At 31.1% G+C, this 14,733-nt stretch overlaps 1 protein-coding gene across 1 annotated transcript in view; it reads right to left on the minus strand.

The window, feature by feature from the left end:
• suox (sulfite oxidase) overlaps positions 1 to 14,733 on the minus strand; it is an 892,829-nt gene that overhangs the window by 348,537 nt on the left and 529,559 nt on the right. The gene's annotated exons all lie outside the window — the stretch shown is intronic.

Raw genomic sequence — 14,733 nt, forward strand, 5'->3', positions numbered from 1 at the left:
ATGGATTCAAATAATGCACTATGATGTCACAATGACTGTGTGTTCAGTCAAGTGTTAAATTGATTCAAATAATGCACTATGATGTCACAATGACTGTGTGTTCAGTCAAGTGTTAAATTGATTCAAATAATGTACTATGATGTCACAATGACTGTGTGTTCAGAACAAGTGTTCAATGGATTCAAAAAATGTACCATGATGTCACACACTGGCTGTGTGTTCAGAACAAGATTTAAATGGATTCAAATAATTTACTATGATATCACACTGTCTGTATGTTCAGAACAAGTGTTAAATGGATTAAATATGTATTATATGACCAAATGTGTATTTATGTCATGCAACTTCAATAATAATAAAAAAAAAATAATAATAATAATAATAATAATAATAATAATAATGTACTATGATATCACACTGGCTGTGTGTTCAGAACAAGATTCAAATGGATTCAAATAATTTACTATGATATCACACTGGCTGTGTGTTCAGAACAAGATTTAAATGGATTCAAATAATGTACTATGATATCACACTGTCTGTGTGTTCAGAACAAGATTTAAATGGATTCAAATAATGTACTATGATATCACACTGTCCTTGTGTTCAGAACAAGTGTTAAATGGATAAAAATAATGTACTAAGATATCACACTGACTGTGTGTTCAGAACAAGTGTTAAATGGATTAAAATAATGTACTAAGATATCACACTGTCTGTGTGTTCAGAACAAGTGTTCAATGGATTCAAATAATGTACTAAGATATCACACTGACTGTGTGTTCAGAACAAGTGTTAAATTGATTAAAATAATGTACTATGATATCACACTGTCTGTGTGTTCAGAACAAGTGTTAAATGGATTAAATATGTATTATATGACCAAATGTGTATTTATGTCATGCAACTTCAATAAAAAATAAATAAATAAATAAAAAAATAATAATAATAATGTACTATGATATCACACTGGCTGTGTGTTCAGAACAAGATTTAAATGGATTCAAATAATGTACTATGATATCACACACTGACTGTGTGTTCAGAACAAGTGTTAAATGGATTCAAATAATGTACTATGATGTCACACTGACTGTGTGTTCAGAACAAGTGTTCAATGGATTCAAATAATGTGCTATGATATCACACTGTCTGTGTGTTCAGAACAAGTGTTCAATGGATTCAAATAATGTACTATGATATCACACTGTCTGTGTGTTCAGAACAAGTGTTCAATGGATTCAAATAATGTACTAAGATATCACACTGTCTGTGTGTTCAGAACTAGCGTTAAATGGATAAAAATAATGTACTAAGATATCACACTGTCTGTGTGTTCAGAACTAGTGTTAAATGGATAAAAATAATGTACTAAGATATCACACTGTCTGTGTGTTCAGAACTAGTGTTAAATGGATAAAAATAATATACTAAGATATCACACTGTCTGTGTGTTCAGAACTAGTGTTAAATGGATAAAAATAATGTACTAAGATATCACACTGTCTGTGTGTTCAGAACTAGTGTTAAATGGATAAAAATAATGTACTAAGATATCACACTGTCTGTGTGTTCAGAACTAGTGTTAAATGGATAAAAATAATGTACTAAGATATCACACTGACTGTGTGTTCAGAACAAGTGTTAAATGGATTAAATATGTATTATATGACCAAATGTGTATTTATGTCATGCAACTTCAATAAAAAAGAAATAAATAAATAAAAAAATAATAATAATAATGTACTATGATATCACACACTGACTGTGTGTTCAGAACAAGTGTTAAATGGATTAAAATAATGTACTATGATATCACATACTGTCTGTGTGTTCAGAACAAGTGTTAAATGGATTAAAATAATGTACTATGATGTCACACTGACTGTGTGTTCAGAACAAGTGTTAAATGGATAAAAATAATGTACTATGATGTCACACTGACTGTGTGTTCAGAACAAGTGTTCAATGGATTCAAATAATGTACTATGATGTCACAATGACTGTGTGTTCAGTCAAGTGTTAAATTGATTCAAATAATGTACTATGATGTCACAATGACTGTGTGTTCAGTCAAGTGTTAAATTGATTCAAATAATGTACTATGATGTCACAATGACTGTGTGTTCAGAACAAGTGTTCAATGGATTCAAATAATGCACTCTGATGTCACAATGACTGTGTGTTCAGTCAAGTGTTAAATTGATTCAAATAATGCACTATGATGTCACAATGACTGTGTGTTCAGTCAAGTGTTAAATTGATTCAAATAATGTACTATGATGTCACAATGACTGTGTGTTCAGAACAAGTGTTCAATGGATTCAAATAATGTCTGTGTGTTCAGAACAAGTGTTCAATGGATTCAAAAAATGTACTATATCACACTGACTGTGTGTTCAGTCAAGTGTTAAATGGATTCAAATAATGTACCATGATGTCACACACTGTCTGTATGTTCAGAACAAGTGTTAAATGGATTAAATATGTATTATATGACCAAATGTGTATTTATGTCATGCAACTTCAATAAAAAAAAAAATAATAATAATAATAATAATAATAATAATAATAATAATAATAATGTACTATGATATCACACTGGCTGTGTGTTCAGAACAAGATTCAAATGGATTCAAATAATTTACTATGATATCACACTGGCTGTGTGTTCAGAACAAGATTTAAATGGATTCAAATAATTTACTATGATATCACACTGGCTGTGTGTTCAGAACAAGATTTAAATGGATTCAAATAATGTACTATGATATCACACTGTCTGTGTGTTCAGAACAAGATTTAAATGGATTCAAATAATGTACTATGATATCACACTGTCCTTGTGTTCAGAACAAGTGTTAAATGGATTCAAATAACGACTATGATGTCACAATGACTGTGTGTTCAGTCAAGTGTTCAATGGATTCAAATAATGTACTATGATGTCACAATGACTGTGTGTTCAGTCAAGTGTTAAATTGATTCAAATAATGTACTATGATGTCACAATGACTGTGTGTTAAGTCAAGTGTTAAATGGATTCAAATATTTTACTATGATATCACACTGACTGTGTTCAGAACAAGTGTTCAATGGATTCAAATAATGTACTATGATGTCACAATGACTGTGTGTTCAATCAAGTGTTAAATGGATTCAAATAATGTACTATGATGTCACAATGACTGTTTGTTCAGTCAAGTGTTAAATGGATTCAAATAATGTACTATGATGTCACAATGACTGTGTGTTCAGTCAAGTGTTAAATGGATTCAAATAATGTACTATGATGTCACAATGACTGTGTGTTCAGTCAAGTGTTAAATGGATTCAAATAATGTACTATGATGTCACAATGACTGTGTGTTCAGTCAAGTGTTAAATGGATTCAAATAATGTACTATGATGTCACAATGACTGTGTGTTCAGTCAAGTGTTAAATGCATTAAAATAATGTACTATGATATCACACTGTCTGTGTGTTCAGAACAAGTGTTCAATGGATTAAAATAATGTACTATGATATCACACTCTGTGTGTTCAGAACAAGTGTTCAATGCATTAAAATAATGTACTATGATATCACACTGTCTGTGTGTTCAGAACAAGTGTTCAATGGATTAAAATAATGTACTATGATATCACACTGTCTGTGTGTTCAGAACAAGTGTTCAATGGATTCAAATAATGTACTATGATGTCACAATGACTGTATGTTCAGTCAAGTGTTAAATGGATTCAAATAATGTACTATGATGTCACAATGACTGTGTGTTAAGTCAAGTGTTAACTGGATTCAAATAATGTACTGATATCACACTGACTGTGTGTTCAGAACAAGTGTTAAATGGATTCAAATAATGTACTATGATGTCACACTGACTGTGTGTTCAGAACAAGTGTTAAATGCATTAAAATAATGTACTAAGATATCACACTGTCTGTGTGTTCAGAACAAGTGTTCAATGGAATAAAATAATGTACTATGATATCACACTGTCTGTGTGTTCAGAACAAGTGTTCAATGGATTCAAATAATGTACTATGATATCACACTGTCTGTGTGTTCAGAACAAGTGTTAAATGGATTCAAATAATGTACTATGATGTCACAATGACTGTGTGTTCAGTCAAGTGTTAAATGGATTCAAATAATGTACTATGATGTCACAATGACTGTATGTTCAGTCAAGTGTTCAATGGATTCAAATAATGTACTATGATATCACACTGACTGTGTGTTCAGAACAAGTGTTAAATGCATTAAAATAATGTACAATGATATCACACTGTCTGTGTGTTCAGAACAAGATTGAAATGGATTCAAATAATGTACTATGATGTCACAATGACTGTGTTCAGTCAACTGTTCAATGGATTCAAATAATGTACTATGATGTCACAATGACTGTGTGTTCAGTCAAGTGGTAAATGGATTCAAATAATGTACTATGATGTCACAATGACTGTTTGTTCAGTCAAGTGTTAAATGGATTCAAATAATGTACTATGATGTCAAAATGACTGTGTGTTAAGACAAGTGTTAAATGGATTCAAATAATGTACTGATATCACACTGTCTGTGTGTTCAGAACAACATTGAAATGGATTCAAATAATGTACTATGATGTCACAATGACTGTGTGTTCAGTCAACTGTTCAATGGATTCAAATAATGTACTATGATGTCACAGTGACTGTGTGTTCAGTCAAGTGTTAAATGGATTCAAATAATGTACTATGATGTCACAATGACTGTGTGTTCAGTCAAGTGTTAAATGGATTCAAATAATGTACTATGATGTCACAATGACTGTGTGTTCAATGGATTCAAATAATGTACAATGATATCACACTGTCTGTGTGTTCAGAACAAGATTGAAATGGATTCAAATAATGTACTATGATGTCACAATGACTGGATGTTCAGTCAAGTGTTAAATGGATTCAAATAATGTACTATGATGTCACAATGACTGTTTGTTCAGTCAAGTGTTAAATGGATTCAAATAATGTACTATGATGTCACAATGACTGAGTGTTCAGTCAAGTGTTAAATGGATTCAAATAATGTACTATGATGTCACAATGACTGTTTGTTCACTCAAGTGTTAAATGGATTCAAATAATGTGCTATGATATCACACACTCTCTGTGTGTTCAGAACAAGATTTAAATGGATTCAAATAATGTACTATGATGTCACAATGACTGTATGTTCAGTCAAGTGTTCAATGGATTCAAATAATGTACTATGATGTCACAATGACTGTGTGTTAAGTCAAGTGTTAAATGGATTCAAATAATGTACTGATATCACACTGTCTGTGTGTTCAGAACAAGTGTTCAATGGATTCAAATAATGTACTATGATGTCACAATGACTGTGTGTGAAGTCAAGTGTTAAATAGATTCAAATAATGTACTGATAACACACTGTCTGTGTGTTCAGAACAAGTGTTCAATGGATTAAAATAATGTACTATGATATCACACTGTCTGTGTGTTCAGAACAAGTGTTCAATGGATTCAAATAATGTACAATGATATCACACTGTCTGTGTGTTCAGAACAAGATTGAAATGGATTCAAATAATGTACTATGATGTCACAATGACTGAATGTTCAGTAAAGTGTTAAATGGATTCAAATAATGTACTATGATGTCACAATGACTGTTTGTTCAGTCAAGTGTTAAATGGATTCAAATAATGTACTATGATGTCACAATGACTGTTTGTTCACTTAAGTGTTAAATGGATTCAAAAAATGTACTATGATATCACATTGTCTGTGTGTTCAGAACAAGTGTTAAATGGATTAAAATAATGTACTAAGATATCACACTGTCTGTGTGTTCAGAACAAGATTTAAATGGATTCAAATAATGTACTATGATGTCACAATGACTGTATGTTCAGTCAAGTGTTAAATGGATTCAAATAATGTACTATGATGTCACAATGACTGTGTGTTCAGTCAAGTGTTAAATGGATTCAAATAATACTATGATGTCACAATGACTGTGTGTTCAATGGATTCAAATAATGTACAATGATATCACACTGTCTGTGTGTTCAGAACAAGATTGAAATGGATTCAAATAATGTACTATGATGTCACAATGACTGGATGTTCAGTCAAGTGTTAAATGGATTCAAATAATGTACTATGATGTCACAATGACTGTTTGTTCAGTCAAGTGTTAAATGGATTCAAATAATGTACTATGATGTCACAATGACTGAGTGTTCAGTCAAGTGTTAAATGGATTCAAATAATGTACTATGATGTCACAATGACTGTTTGTTCACTCAAGTGTTAAATGGATTCAAATAATGTACGATGTCACAATGACTGTTTGTTCACTCAAGTGTTAAATGGATTAAAATAATGTACTATGATATCACACTGTCTGTATGTTCAGAACAAGTGTTCAATGGATTAAAATAATGTACTAAGATATCACACTGTCTGTGTGTTCAGAACAAGATTTGACTGTGACTGTTTGTTCAGTCAAGTGTTAAATGGATTCAAATAATGTACTATGATGTCACAATGACTGAGTGTTCAGTCAAGTGTTAAATGGATTCAAATAATGTACTATGATGTCACAATGACTGTGTGTTCAGTCAAGTGTTAAATGGATTCAAATAATGTACTATGATGTCACAATGACTGTGTGTTCAATCAAGTGTTAAATGGATTCAAATAATGTACTATGATATCACAATGACTGTTTGTTCAGTCAAGTGTTAAATGGATTCAAATAATGTACTATCATGTCACAATGACTGTTTGTTCAGTCAAGTGTTAAATGGATTCAAAAAATTTACTATGATGTCACAATGACAGTTTGTTCACTCAAGTGTTAAATGGATTCCAATAATGTACTATGATATCACATTGTCTGTGTGTTCAGAACAAGATTTAAATGGATTCAAATAATGTACTATGATGTCACAATGACTGTATGTTCAGTCAAGTGTTAAATGGATTCAAATAATGTACTATGATGTCACAATGAATGTGTGTTCAGTCAAGTGTTAAATGGATTCAAATAATGTACTATGATGTCACAATGACTGTGTGTTCAGTCAAGTGTTAAATGGATTAAAATAATGTACTATGATATCACATTGTCTGTGTGTTCAGAACAAGTGTTCAATGGATTAAAATAATGTACTATGATATCACACTGTCTGTGTGTTCAGAACAAGTGTTCAATGGATTAAAATAATGTACTATGATATCACACTGTCTGTATGTTCAGAACAAGTGTTCAATGGATTAAAATAATGTACTAAGATATCACACTGTCTGTGTGTTCAGAACAAGATTTGACTGTGACTGTTTGTTCAGTCAAGTGTTAAATTGATTCAAATTATGTACGATTATGTCACAATGACTGAGTGTTCAGTCAAGTGTTCAATGGATTCAAATAATGTACTATGATATCACACTGACTGTGTGTTCAGAACAAGTGTTAAATGGATTAAAATAATGTACTAAGATATCACACTGTCTGTGTGTTCAGAACAAGTGTTCAATGGATTCAAATAATGTACTAAGATATCACACTGACTGTGTGTTCAGAACAAGTGTTAAATTGATTAAAATAATGTACTATGATATCACACTGTCTGTGTGTTCAGAACAAGTGTTAAATGGATTAAATATGTATTATATGACCAAATGTGTATTTATGTCATGCAACTTCAATAAAAAATAAATAAATAAATAAAAAAATAATAATAATAATGTACTATGATATCACACTGGCTGTGTGTTCAGAACAAGATTTAAATGGATTCAAATAATGTACTATGATATCACACACTGACTGTGTGTTCAGAACAAGTGTTAAATGGATTCAAATAATGTACTATGATGTCACACTGACTGTGTGTTCAGAACAAGTGTTCAATGGATTCAAATAATGTGCTATGATATCACACTGTCTGTGTGTTCAGAACAAGTGTTCAATGGATTCAAATAATGTACTATGATATCACACTGTCTGTGTGTTCAGAACAAGTGTTCAATGGATTCAAATAATGTACTAAGATATCACACTGTCTGTGTGTTCAGAACTAGCGTTAAATGGATAAAAATAATGTACTAAGATATCACACTGTCTGTGTGTTCAGAACTAGTGTTAAATGGATAAAAATAATGTACTAAGATATCACACTGTCTGTGTGTTCAGAACTAGTGTTAAATGGATAAAAATAATATACTAAGATATCACACTGTCTGTGTGTTCAGAACTAGTGTTAAATGGATAAAAATAATGTACTAAGATATCACACTGTCTGTGTGTTCAGAACTAGTGTTAAATGGATAAAAATAATGTACTAAGATATCACACTGTCTGTGTGTTCAGAACTAGTGTTAAATGGATAAAAATAATGTACTAAGACATCACACTGACTGTGTGTTCAGAACAAGTGTTAAATGGATTAAATATGTATTATATGACCAAATGTGTATTTATGTCATGCAACTTCAATAAAAAATAAATAAATAAATAAAAAAATAATAATAATAATGTACTATGATATCACACACTGACTGTGTGTTCAGAACAAGTGTTAAATGGATTAAAATAATGTACTATGATATCACATACTGTCTGTGTGTTCAGAACAAGTGTTAAATGGATTAAAATAATGTACTATGATGTCACACTGACTGTGTGTTCAGAACAAGTGTTAAATGGATAAAAATAATGTACTATGATGTCACACTGACTGTGTGTTCAGAACAAGTGTTCAATGGATTCAAATAATGTACTATGATGTCACAATGACTGTGTGTTCAGTCAAGTGTTAAATTGATTCAAATAATGTACTATGATGTCACAATGACTGTGTGTTCAGTCAAGTGTTAAATTGATTCAAATAATGTACTATGATGTCACAATGACTGTGTGTTCAGAACAAGTGTTCAATGGATTCAAATAATGCACTCTGATGTCACAATGACTGTGTGTTCAGTCAAGTGTTAAATTGATTCAAATAATGCACTATGATGTCACAATGACTGTGTGTTCAGTCAAGTGTTAAATTGATTCAAATAATGTACTATGATGTCACAATGACTGTGTGTTCAGAACAAGTGTTCAATGGATTCAAATAATGTCTGTGTGTTCAGAACAAGTGTTCAATGGATTCAAAAAATGTACTATATCACACTGACTGTGTGTTCAGTCAAGTGTTAAATGGATTCAAATAATGTACCATGATGTCACACACTGTCTGTATGTTCAGAACAAGTGTTAAATGGATTAAATATGTATTATATGACCAAATGTGTATTTATGTCATGCAACTTCAATAATAAAAAAAAAAAAAAATAATAATAATAATAATAATAATAATAATAATAATGTACTATGATATCACACTGGCTGTGTGTTCAGAACAAGATTCAAATGGATTCAAATAATTTACTATGATATCACACTGGCTGTGTGTTCAGAACAAGATTTAAATGGATTCAAATAATTTACTATGATATCACACTGGCTGTGTGTTCAGAACAAGATTTAAATGGATTCAAATAATGTATTATGATATCACACTGTCTGTGTGTTCAGAACAAGATTTAAATGGATTCAAATAATGTACTATGATATCACACTGTCCTTGTGTTCAGAACAAGTGTTAAATGGATTCAAATAACGACTATGATGTCACAATGACTGTGTGTTCAGTCAAGTGTTCAATGGATTCAAATAATGTACTATGATGTCACAATGACTGTGTGTTCAGTCAAGTGTTAAATTGATTCAAATAATGTACTATGATGTCACAATGACTGTGTGTTAAGTCAAGTGTTAAATGGATTCAAATATTTTACTATGATATCACACTGACTGTGTTCAGAACAAGTGTTCAATGGATTCAAATAATGTACTATGATGTCACAATGACTGTGTGTTCAATCAAGTGTTAAATGGATTCAAATAATGTACTATGATGTCACAATGACTGTTTGTTCAGTCAAGTGTTAAATGGATTCAAATAATGTACTATGATGTCACAATGACTGTGTGTTCAGTCAAGTGTTAAATGGATTCAAATAATGTACTATGATGTCACAATGACTGTGTGTTCAGTCAAGTGTTAAATGGATTCAAATAATGTACTATGATGTCACAATGACTGTGTGTTCAGTCAAGTGTTAAATGGATTCAAATAATGTACTATGATGTCACAATGACTGTGTGTTCAGTCAAGTGTTAAATGCATTAAAATAATGTACTATGATATCACACTGTCTGTGTGTTCAGAACAAGTGTTCAATGGATTAAAATAATGTACTATGATATCACACTCTGTGTGTTCAGAACAAGTGTTCAATGCATTAAAATAATGTACTATGATATCACACTGTCTGTGTGTTCAGAACAAGTGTTCAATGGATTAAAATAATGTACTATGATATCACACTGTCTGTGTGTTCAGAACAAGTGTTCAATGGATTCAAATAATGTACTATGATGTCACAATGACTGTATGTTCAGTCAAGTGTTAAATGGATTCAAATAATGTACTATGATGTCACAATGACTGTGTGTTAAGTCAAGTGTTAACTGGATTCAAATAATGTACTGATATCACACTGACTGTGTGTTCAGAACAAGTGTTAAATGGATTCAAATAATGTACTATGATGTCACACTGACTGTGTGTTCAGAACAAGTGTTAAATGCATTAAAATAATGTACTAAGATATCACACTGTCTGTGTGTTCAGAACAAGTGTTCAATGGAATAAAATAATGTACTATGATATCACACTGTCTGTGTGTTCAGAACAAGTGTTCAATGGATTCAAATAATGTACTATGATATCACACTGTCTGTGTGTTCAGAACAAGTGTTAAATGGATTCAAATAATGTACTATGATGTCACAATGACTGTGTGTTCAGTCAAGTGTTAAATGGATTCAAATAATGTACTATGATGTCACAATGACTGTATGTTCAGTCAAGTGTTCAATGGATTCAAATAATGTACTATGATATCACACTGACTGTGTGTTCAGAACAAGTGTTAAATGCATTAAAATAATGTACAATGATATCACACTGTCTGTGTGTTCAGAACAAGATTGAAATGGATTCAAATAATGTACTATGATGTCACAATGACTGTGTTCAGTCAACTGTTCAATGGATTCAAATAATGTACTATGATGTCACAATGACTGTGTGTTCAGTCAAGTGGTAAATGGATTCAAATAATGTACTATGATGTCACAATGACTGTTTGTTCAGTCAAGTGTTAAATGGATTCAAATAATGTACTATGATGTCAAAATGACTGTGTGTTAAGACAAGTGTTAAATGGATTCAAATAATGTACTGATATCACACTGTCTGTGTGTTCAGAACAACATTGAAATGGATTCAAATAATGTACTATGATGTCACAATGACTGTGTGTTCAGTCAACTGTTCAATGGATTCAAATAATGTACTATGATGTCACAGTGACTGTGTGTTCAGTCAAGTGTTAAATGGATTCAAATAATGTACTATGATGTCACAATGACTGTGTGTTCAGTCAAGTGTTAAATGGATTCAAATAATACTATGATGTCACAATGACTGTGTGTTCAATGGATTCAAATAATGTACAATGATATCACACTGTCTGTGTGTTCAGAACAAGATTGAAATGGATTCAAATAATGTACTATGATGTCACAATGACTGGATGTTCAGTCAAGTGTTAAATGGATTCAAATAATGTACTATGATGTCACAATGACTGTTTGTTCAGTCAAGTGTTAAATGGATTCAAATAATGTACTATGATGTCACAATGACTGAGTGTTCAGTCAAGTGTTAAATGGATTCAAATAATGTACTATGATGTCACAATGACTGTTTGTTCACTCAAGTGTTAAATGGATTCAAATAATGTGCTATGATATCACACACTCTCTGTGTGTTCAGAACAAGATTTAAATGGATTCAAATAATGTACTATGATGTCACAATGACTGTATGTTCAGTCAAGTGTTCAATGGATTCAAATAATGTACTATGATGTCACAATGACTGTGTGTTAAGTCAAGTGTTAAATGGATTCAAATAATGTACTGATATCACACTGTCTGTGTGTTCAGAACAAGTGTTCAATGGATTCAAATAATGTACTATGATGTCACAATGACTGTGTGTGAAGTCAAGTGTTAAATAGATTCAAATAATGTACTGATAACACACTGTCTGTGTGTTCAGAACAAGTGTTCAATGGATTAAAATAATGTACTATGATATCACACTGTCTGTGTGTTCAGAACAAGTGTTCAATGGATTCAAATAATGTACAATGATATCACACTGTCTGTGTGTTCAGAACAAGATTGAAATGGATTCAAATAATGTACTATGATGTCACAATGACTGAATGTTCAGTAAAGTGTTAAATGGATTCAAATAATGTACTATGATGTCACAATGACTGTTTGTTCAGTCAAGTGTTAAATGGATTCAAATAATGTACTATGATGTCACAATGACTGTTTGTTCACTTAAGTGTTAAATGGATTCAAAAAATGTACTATGATATCACATTGTCTGTGTGTTCAGAACAAGTGTTAAATGGATTAAAATAATGTACTAAGATATCACACTGTCTGTGTGTTCAGAACAAGATTTAAATGGATTCAAATAATGTACTATGATGTCACAATGACTGTATGTTCAGTCAAGTGTTAAATGGATTCAAATAATGTACTATGATGTCACAATGACTGTGTGTTCAGTCAAGTGTTAAATGGATTCAAATAATACTATGATGTCACAATGACTGTGTGTTCAATGGATTCAAATAATGTACAATGATATCACACTGTCTGTGTGTTCAGAACAAGATTGAAATGGATTCAAATAATGTACTATGATGTCACAATGACTGGATGTTCAGTCAAGTGTTAAATGGATTCAAATAATGTACTATGATGTCACAATGACTGTTTGTTCAGTCAAGTGTTAAATGGATTCAAATAATGTACTATGATGTCACAATGACTGAGTGTTCAGTCAAGTGTTAAATGGATTCAAATAATGTACTATGATGTCACAATGACTGTTTGTTCACTCAAGTGTTAAATGGATTCAAATAATGTACGATGTCACAATGACTGTTTGTTCACTCAAGTGTTAAATGGATTAAAATAATGTACTATGATATCACACTGTCTGTATGTTCAGAACAAGTGTTCAATGGATTAAAATAATGTACTAAGATATCACACTGTCTGTGTGTTCAGAACAAGATTTGACTGTGACTGTTTGTTCAGTCAAGTGTTAAATGGATTCAAATAATGTACTATGATGTCACAATGACTGAGTGTTCAGTCAAGTGTTAAATTGATTCAAATAATGTACTATGATGTCACAATGACTGTGTGTTCAGAACAAGTGTTCAATGGATTCAAAAAATGTACCATGATGTCACACACTGGCTGTGTGTTCAGAACAAGATTTAAATGGATTCAAATAATTTACTATGATATCACACTGTCTGTATGTTCAGAACAAGTGTTAAATGGATTAAATATGTATTATATGACCAAATGTGTATTTATGTCATGCAACTTCAATAATAATAAAAAAAAAATAATAATAATAATAATAATAATAATAATAATAATAATGTACTATGATATCACACTGGCTGTGTGTTCAGAACAAGATTCAAATGGATTCAAATAATTTACTATGATATCACACTGGCTGTGTGTTCAGAACAAGATTTAAATGGATTCAAATAATGTACTATGATATCACACTGTCTGTGTGTTCAGAACAAGATTTAAATGGATTCAAATAATGTACTATGATATCACACTGTCCTTGTGTTCAGAACAAGTGTTAAATGGATAAAAATAATGTACTAAGATATCACACTGACTGTGTGTTCAGAACAAGTGTTAAATGGATTAAAATAATGTACTAAGATATCACACTGTCTGTGTGTTCAGAACAAGTGTTCAATGGATTCAAATAATGTACTAAGATATCACACTGACTGTGTGTTCAGAACAAGTGTTAAATTGATTAAAATAATGTACTATGATATCACACTGTCTGTGTGTTCAGAACAAGTGTTAAATGGATTAAATATGTATTATATGACCAAATGTGTATTTATGTCATGCAACTTCAATAAAAAATAAATAAATAAATAAAAAAATAATAATAATAATGTACTATGATATCACACTGGCTGTGTGTTCAGAACAAGATTTAAATGGATTCAAATAATGTACTATGATATCACACACTGACTGTGTGTTCAGAACAAGTGTTAAATGGATTCAAATAATGTACTATGATGTCACACTGACTGTGTGTTCAGAACAAGTGTTCAATGGATTCAAATAATGTGCTATGATATCACACTGTCTGTGTGTTCAGAACAAGTGTTCAATGGATTCAAATAATGTACTATGATATCACACTGTCTGTGTGTTCAGAACAAGTGTTCAATGGATTCAAATAATGTACTAAGATATCACACTGTCTGTGTGTTCAGAACTAGCGTTAAATGGATAAAAATAATGTACTAAGATATCACACTGTCTGTGTGTTCAGAACTAGTGTTAAATGGATAAAAATAATGTACTAAGATATCACACTGTCTGTGTGTTCAGAACTAGTGTTAAATGGATAAAAATAATGTACTAAGATATCACACTGTCTG

This window comes from Gobio gobio (assembly GCF_949357685.1).
Source record: "Gobio gobio genome assembly, chromosome: 19".
NCBI classification, from domain to species: Eukaryota; Metazoa; Chordata; class Actinopteri; order Cypriniformes; family Gobionidae; genus Gobio; species Gobio gobio.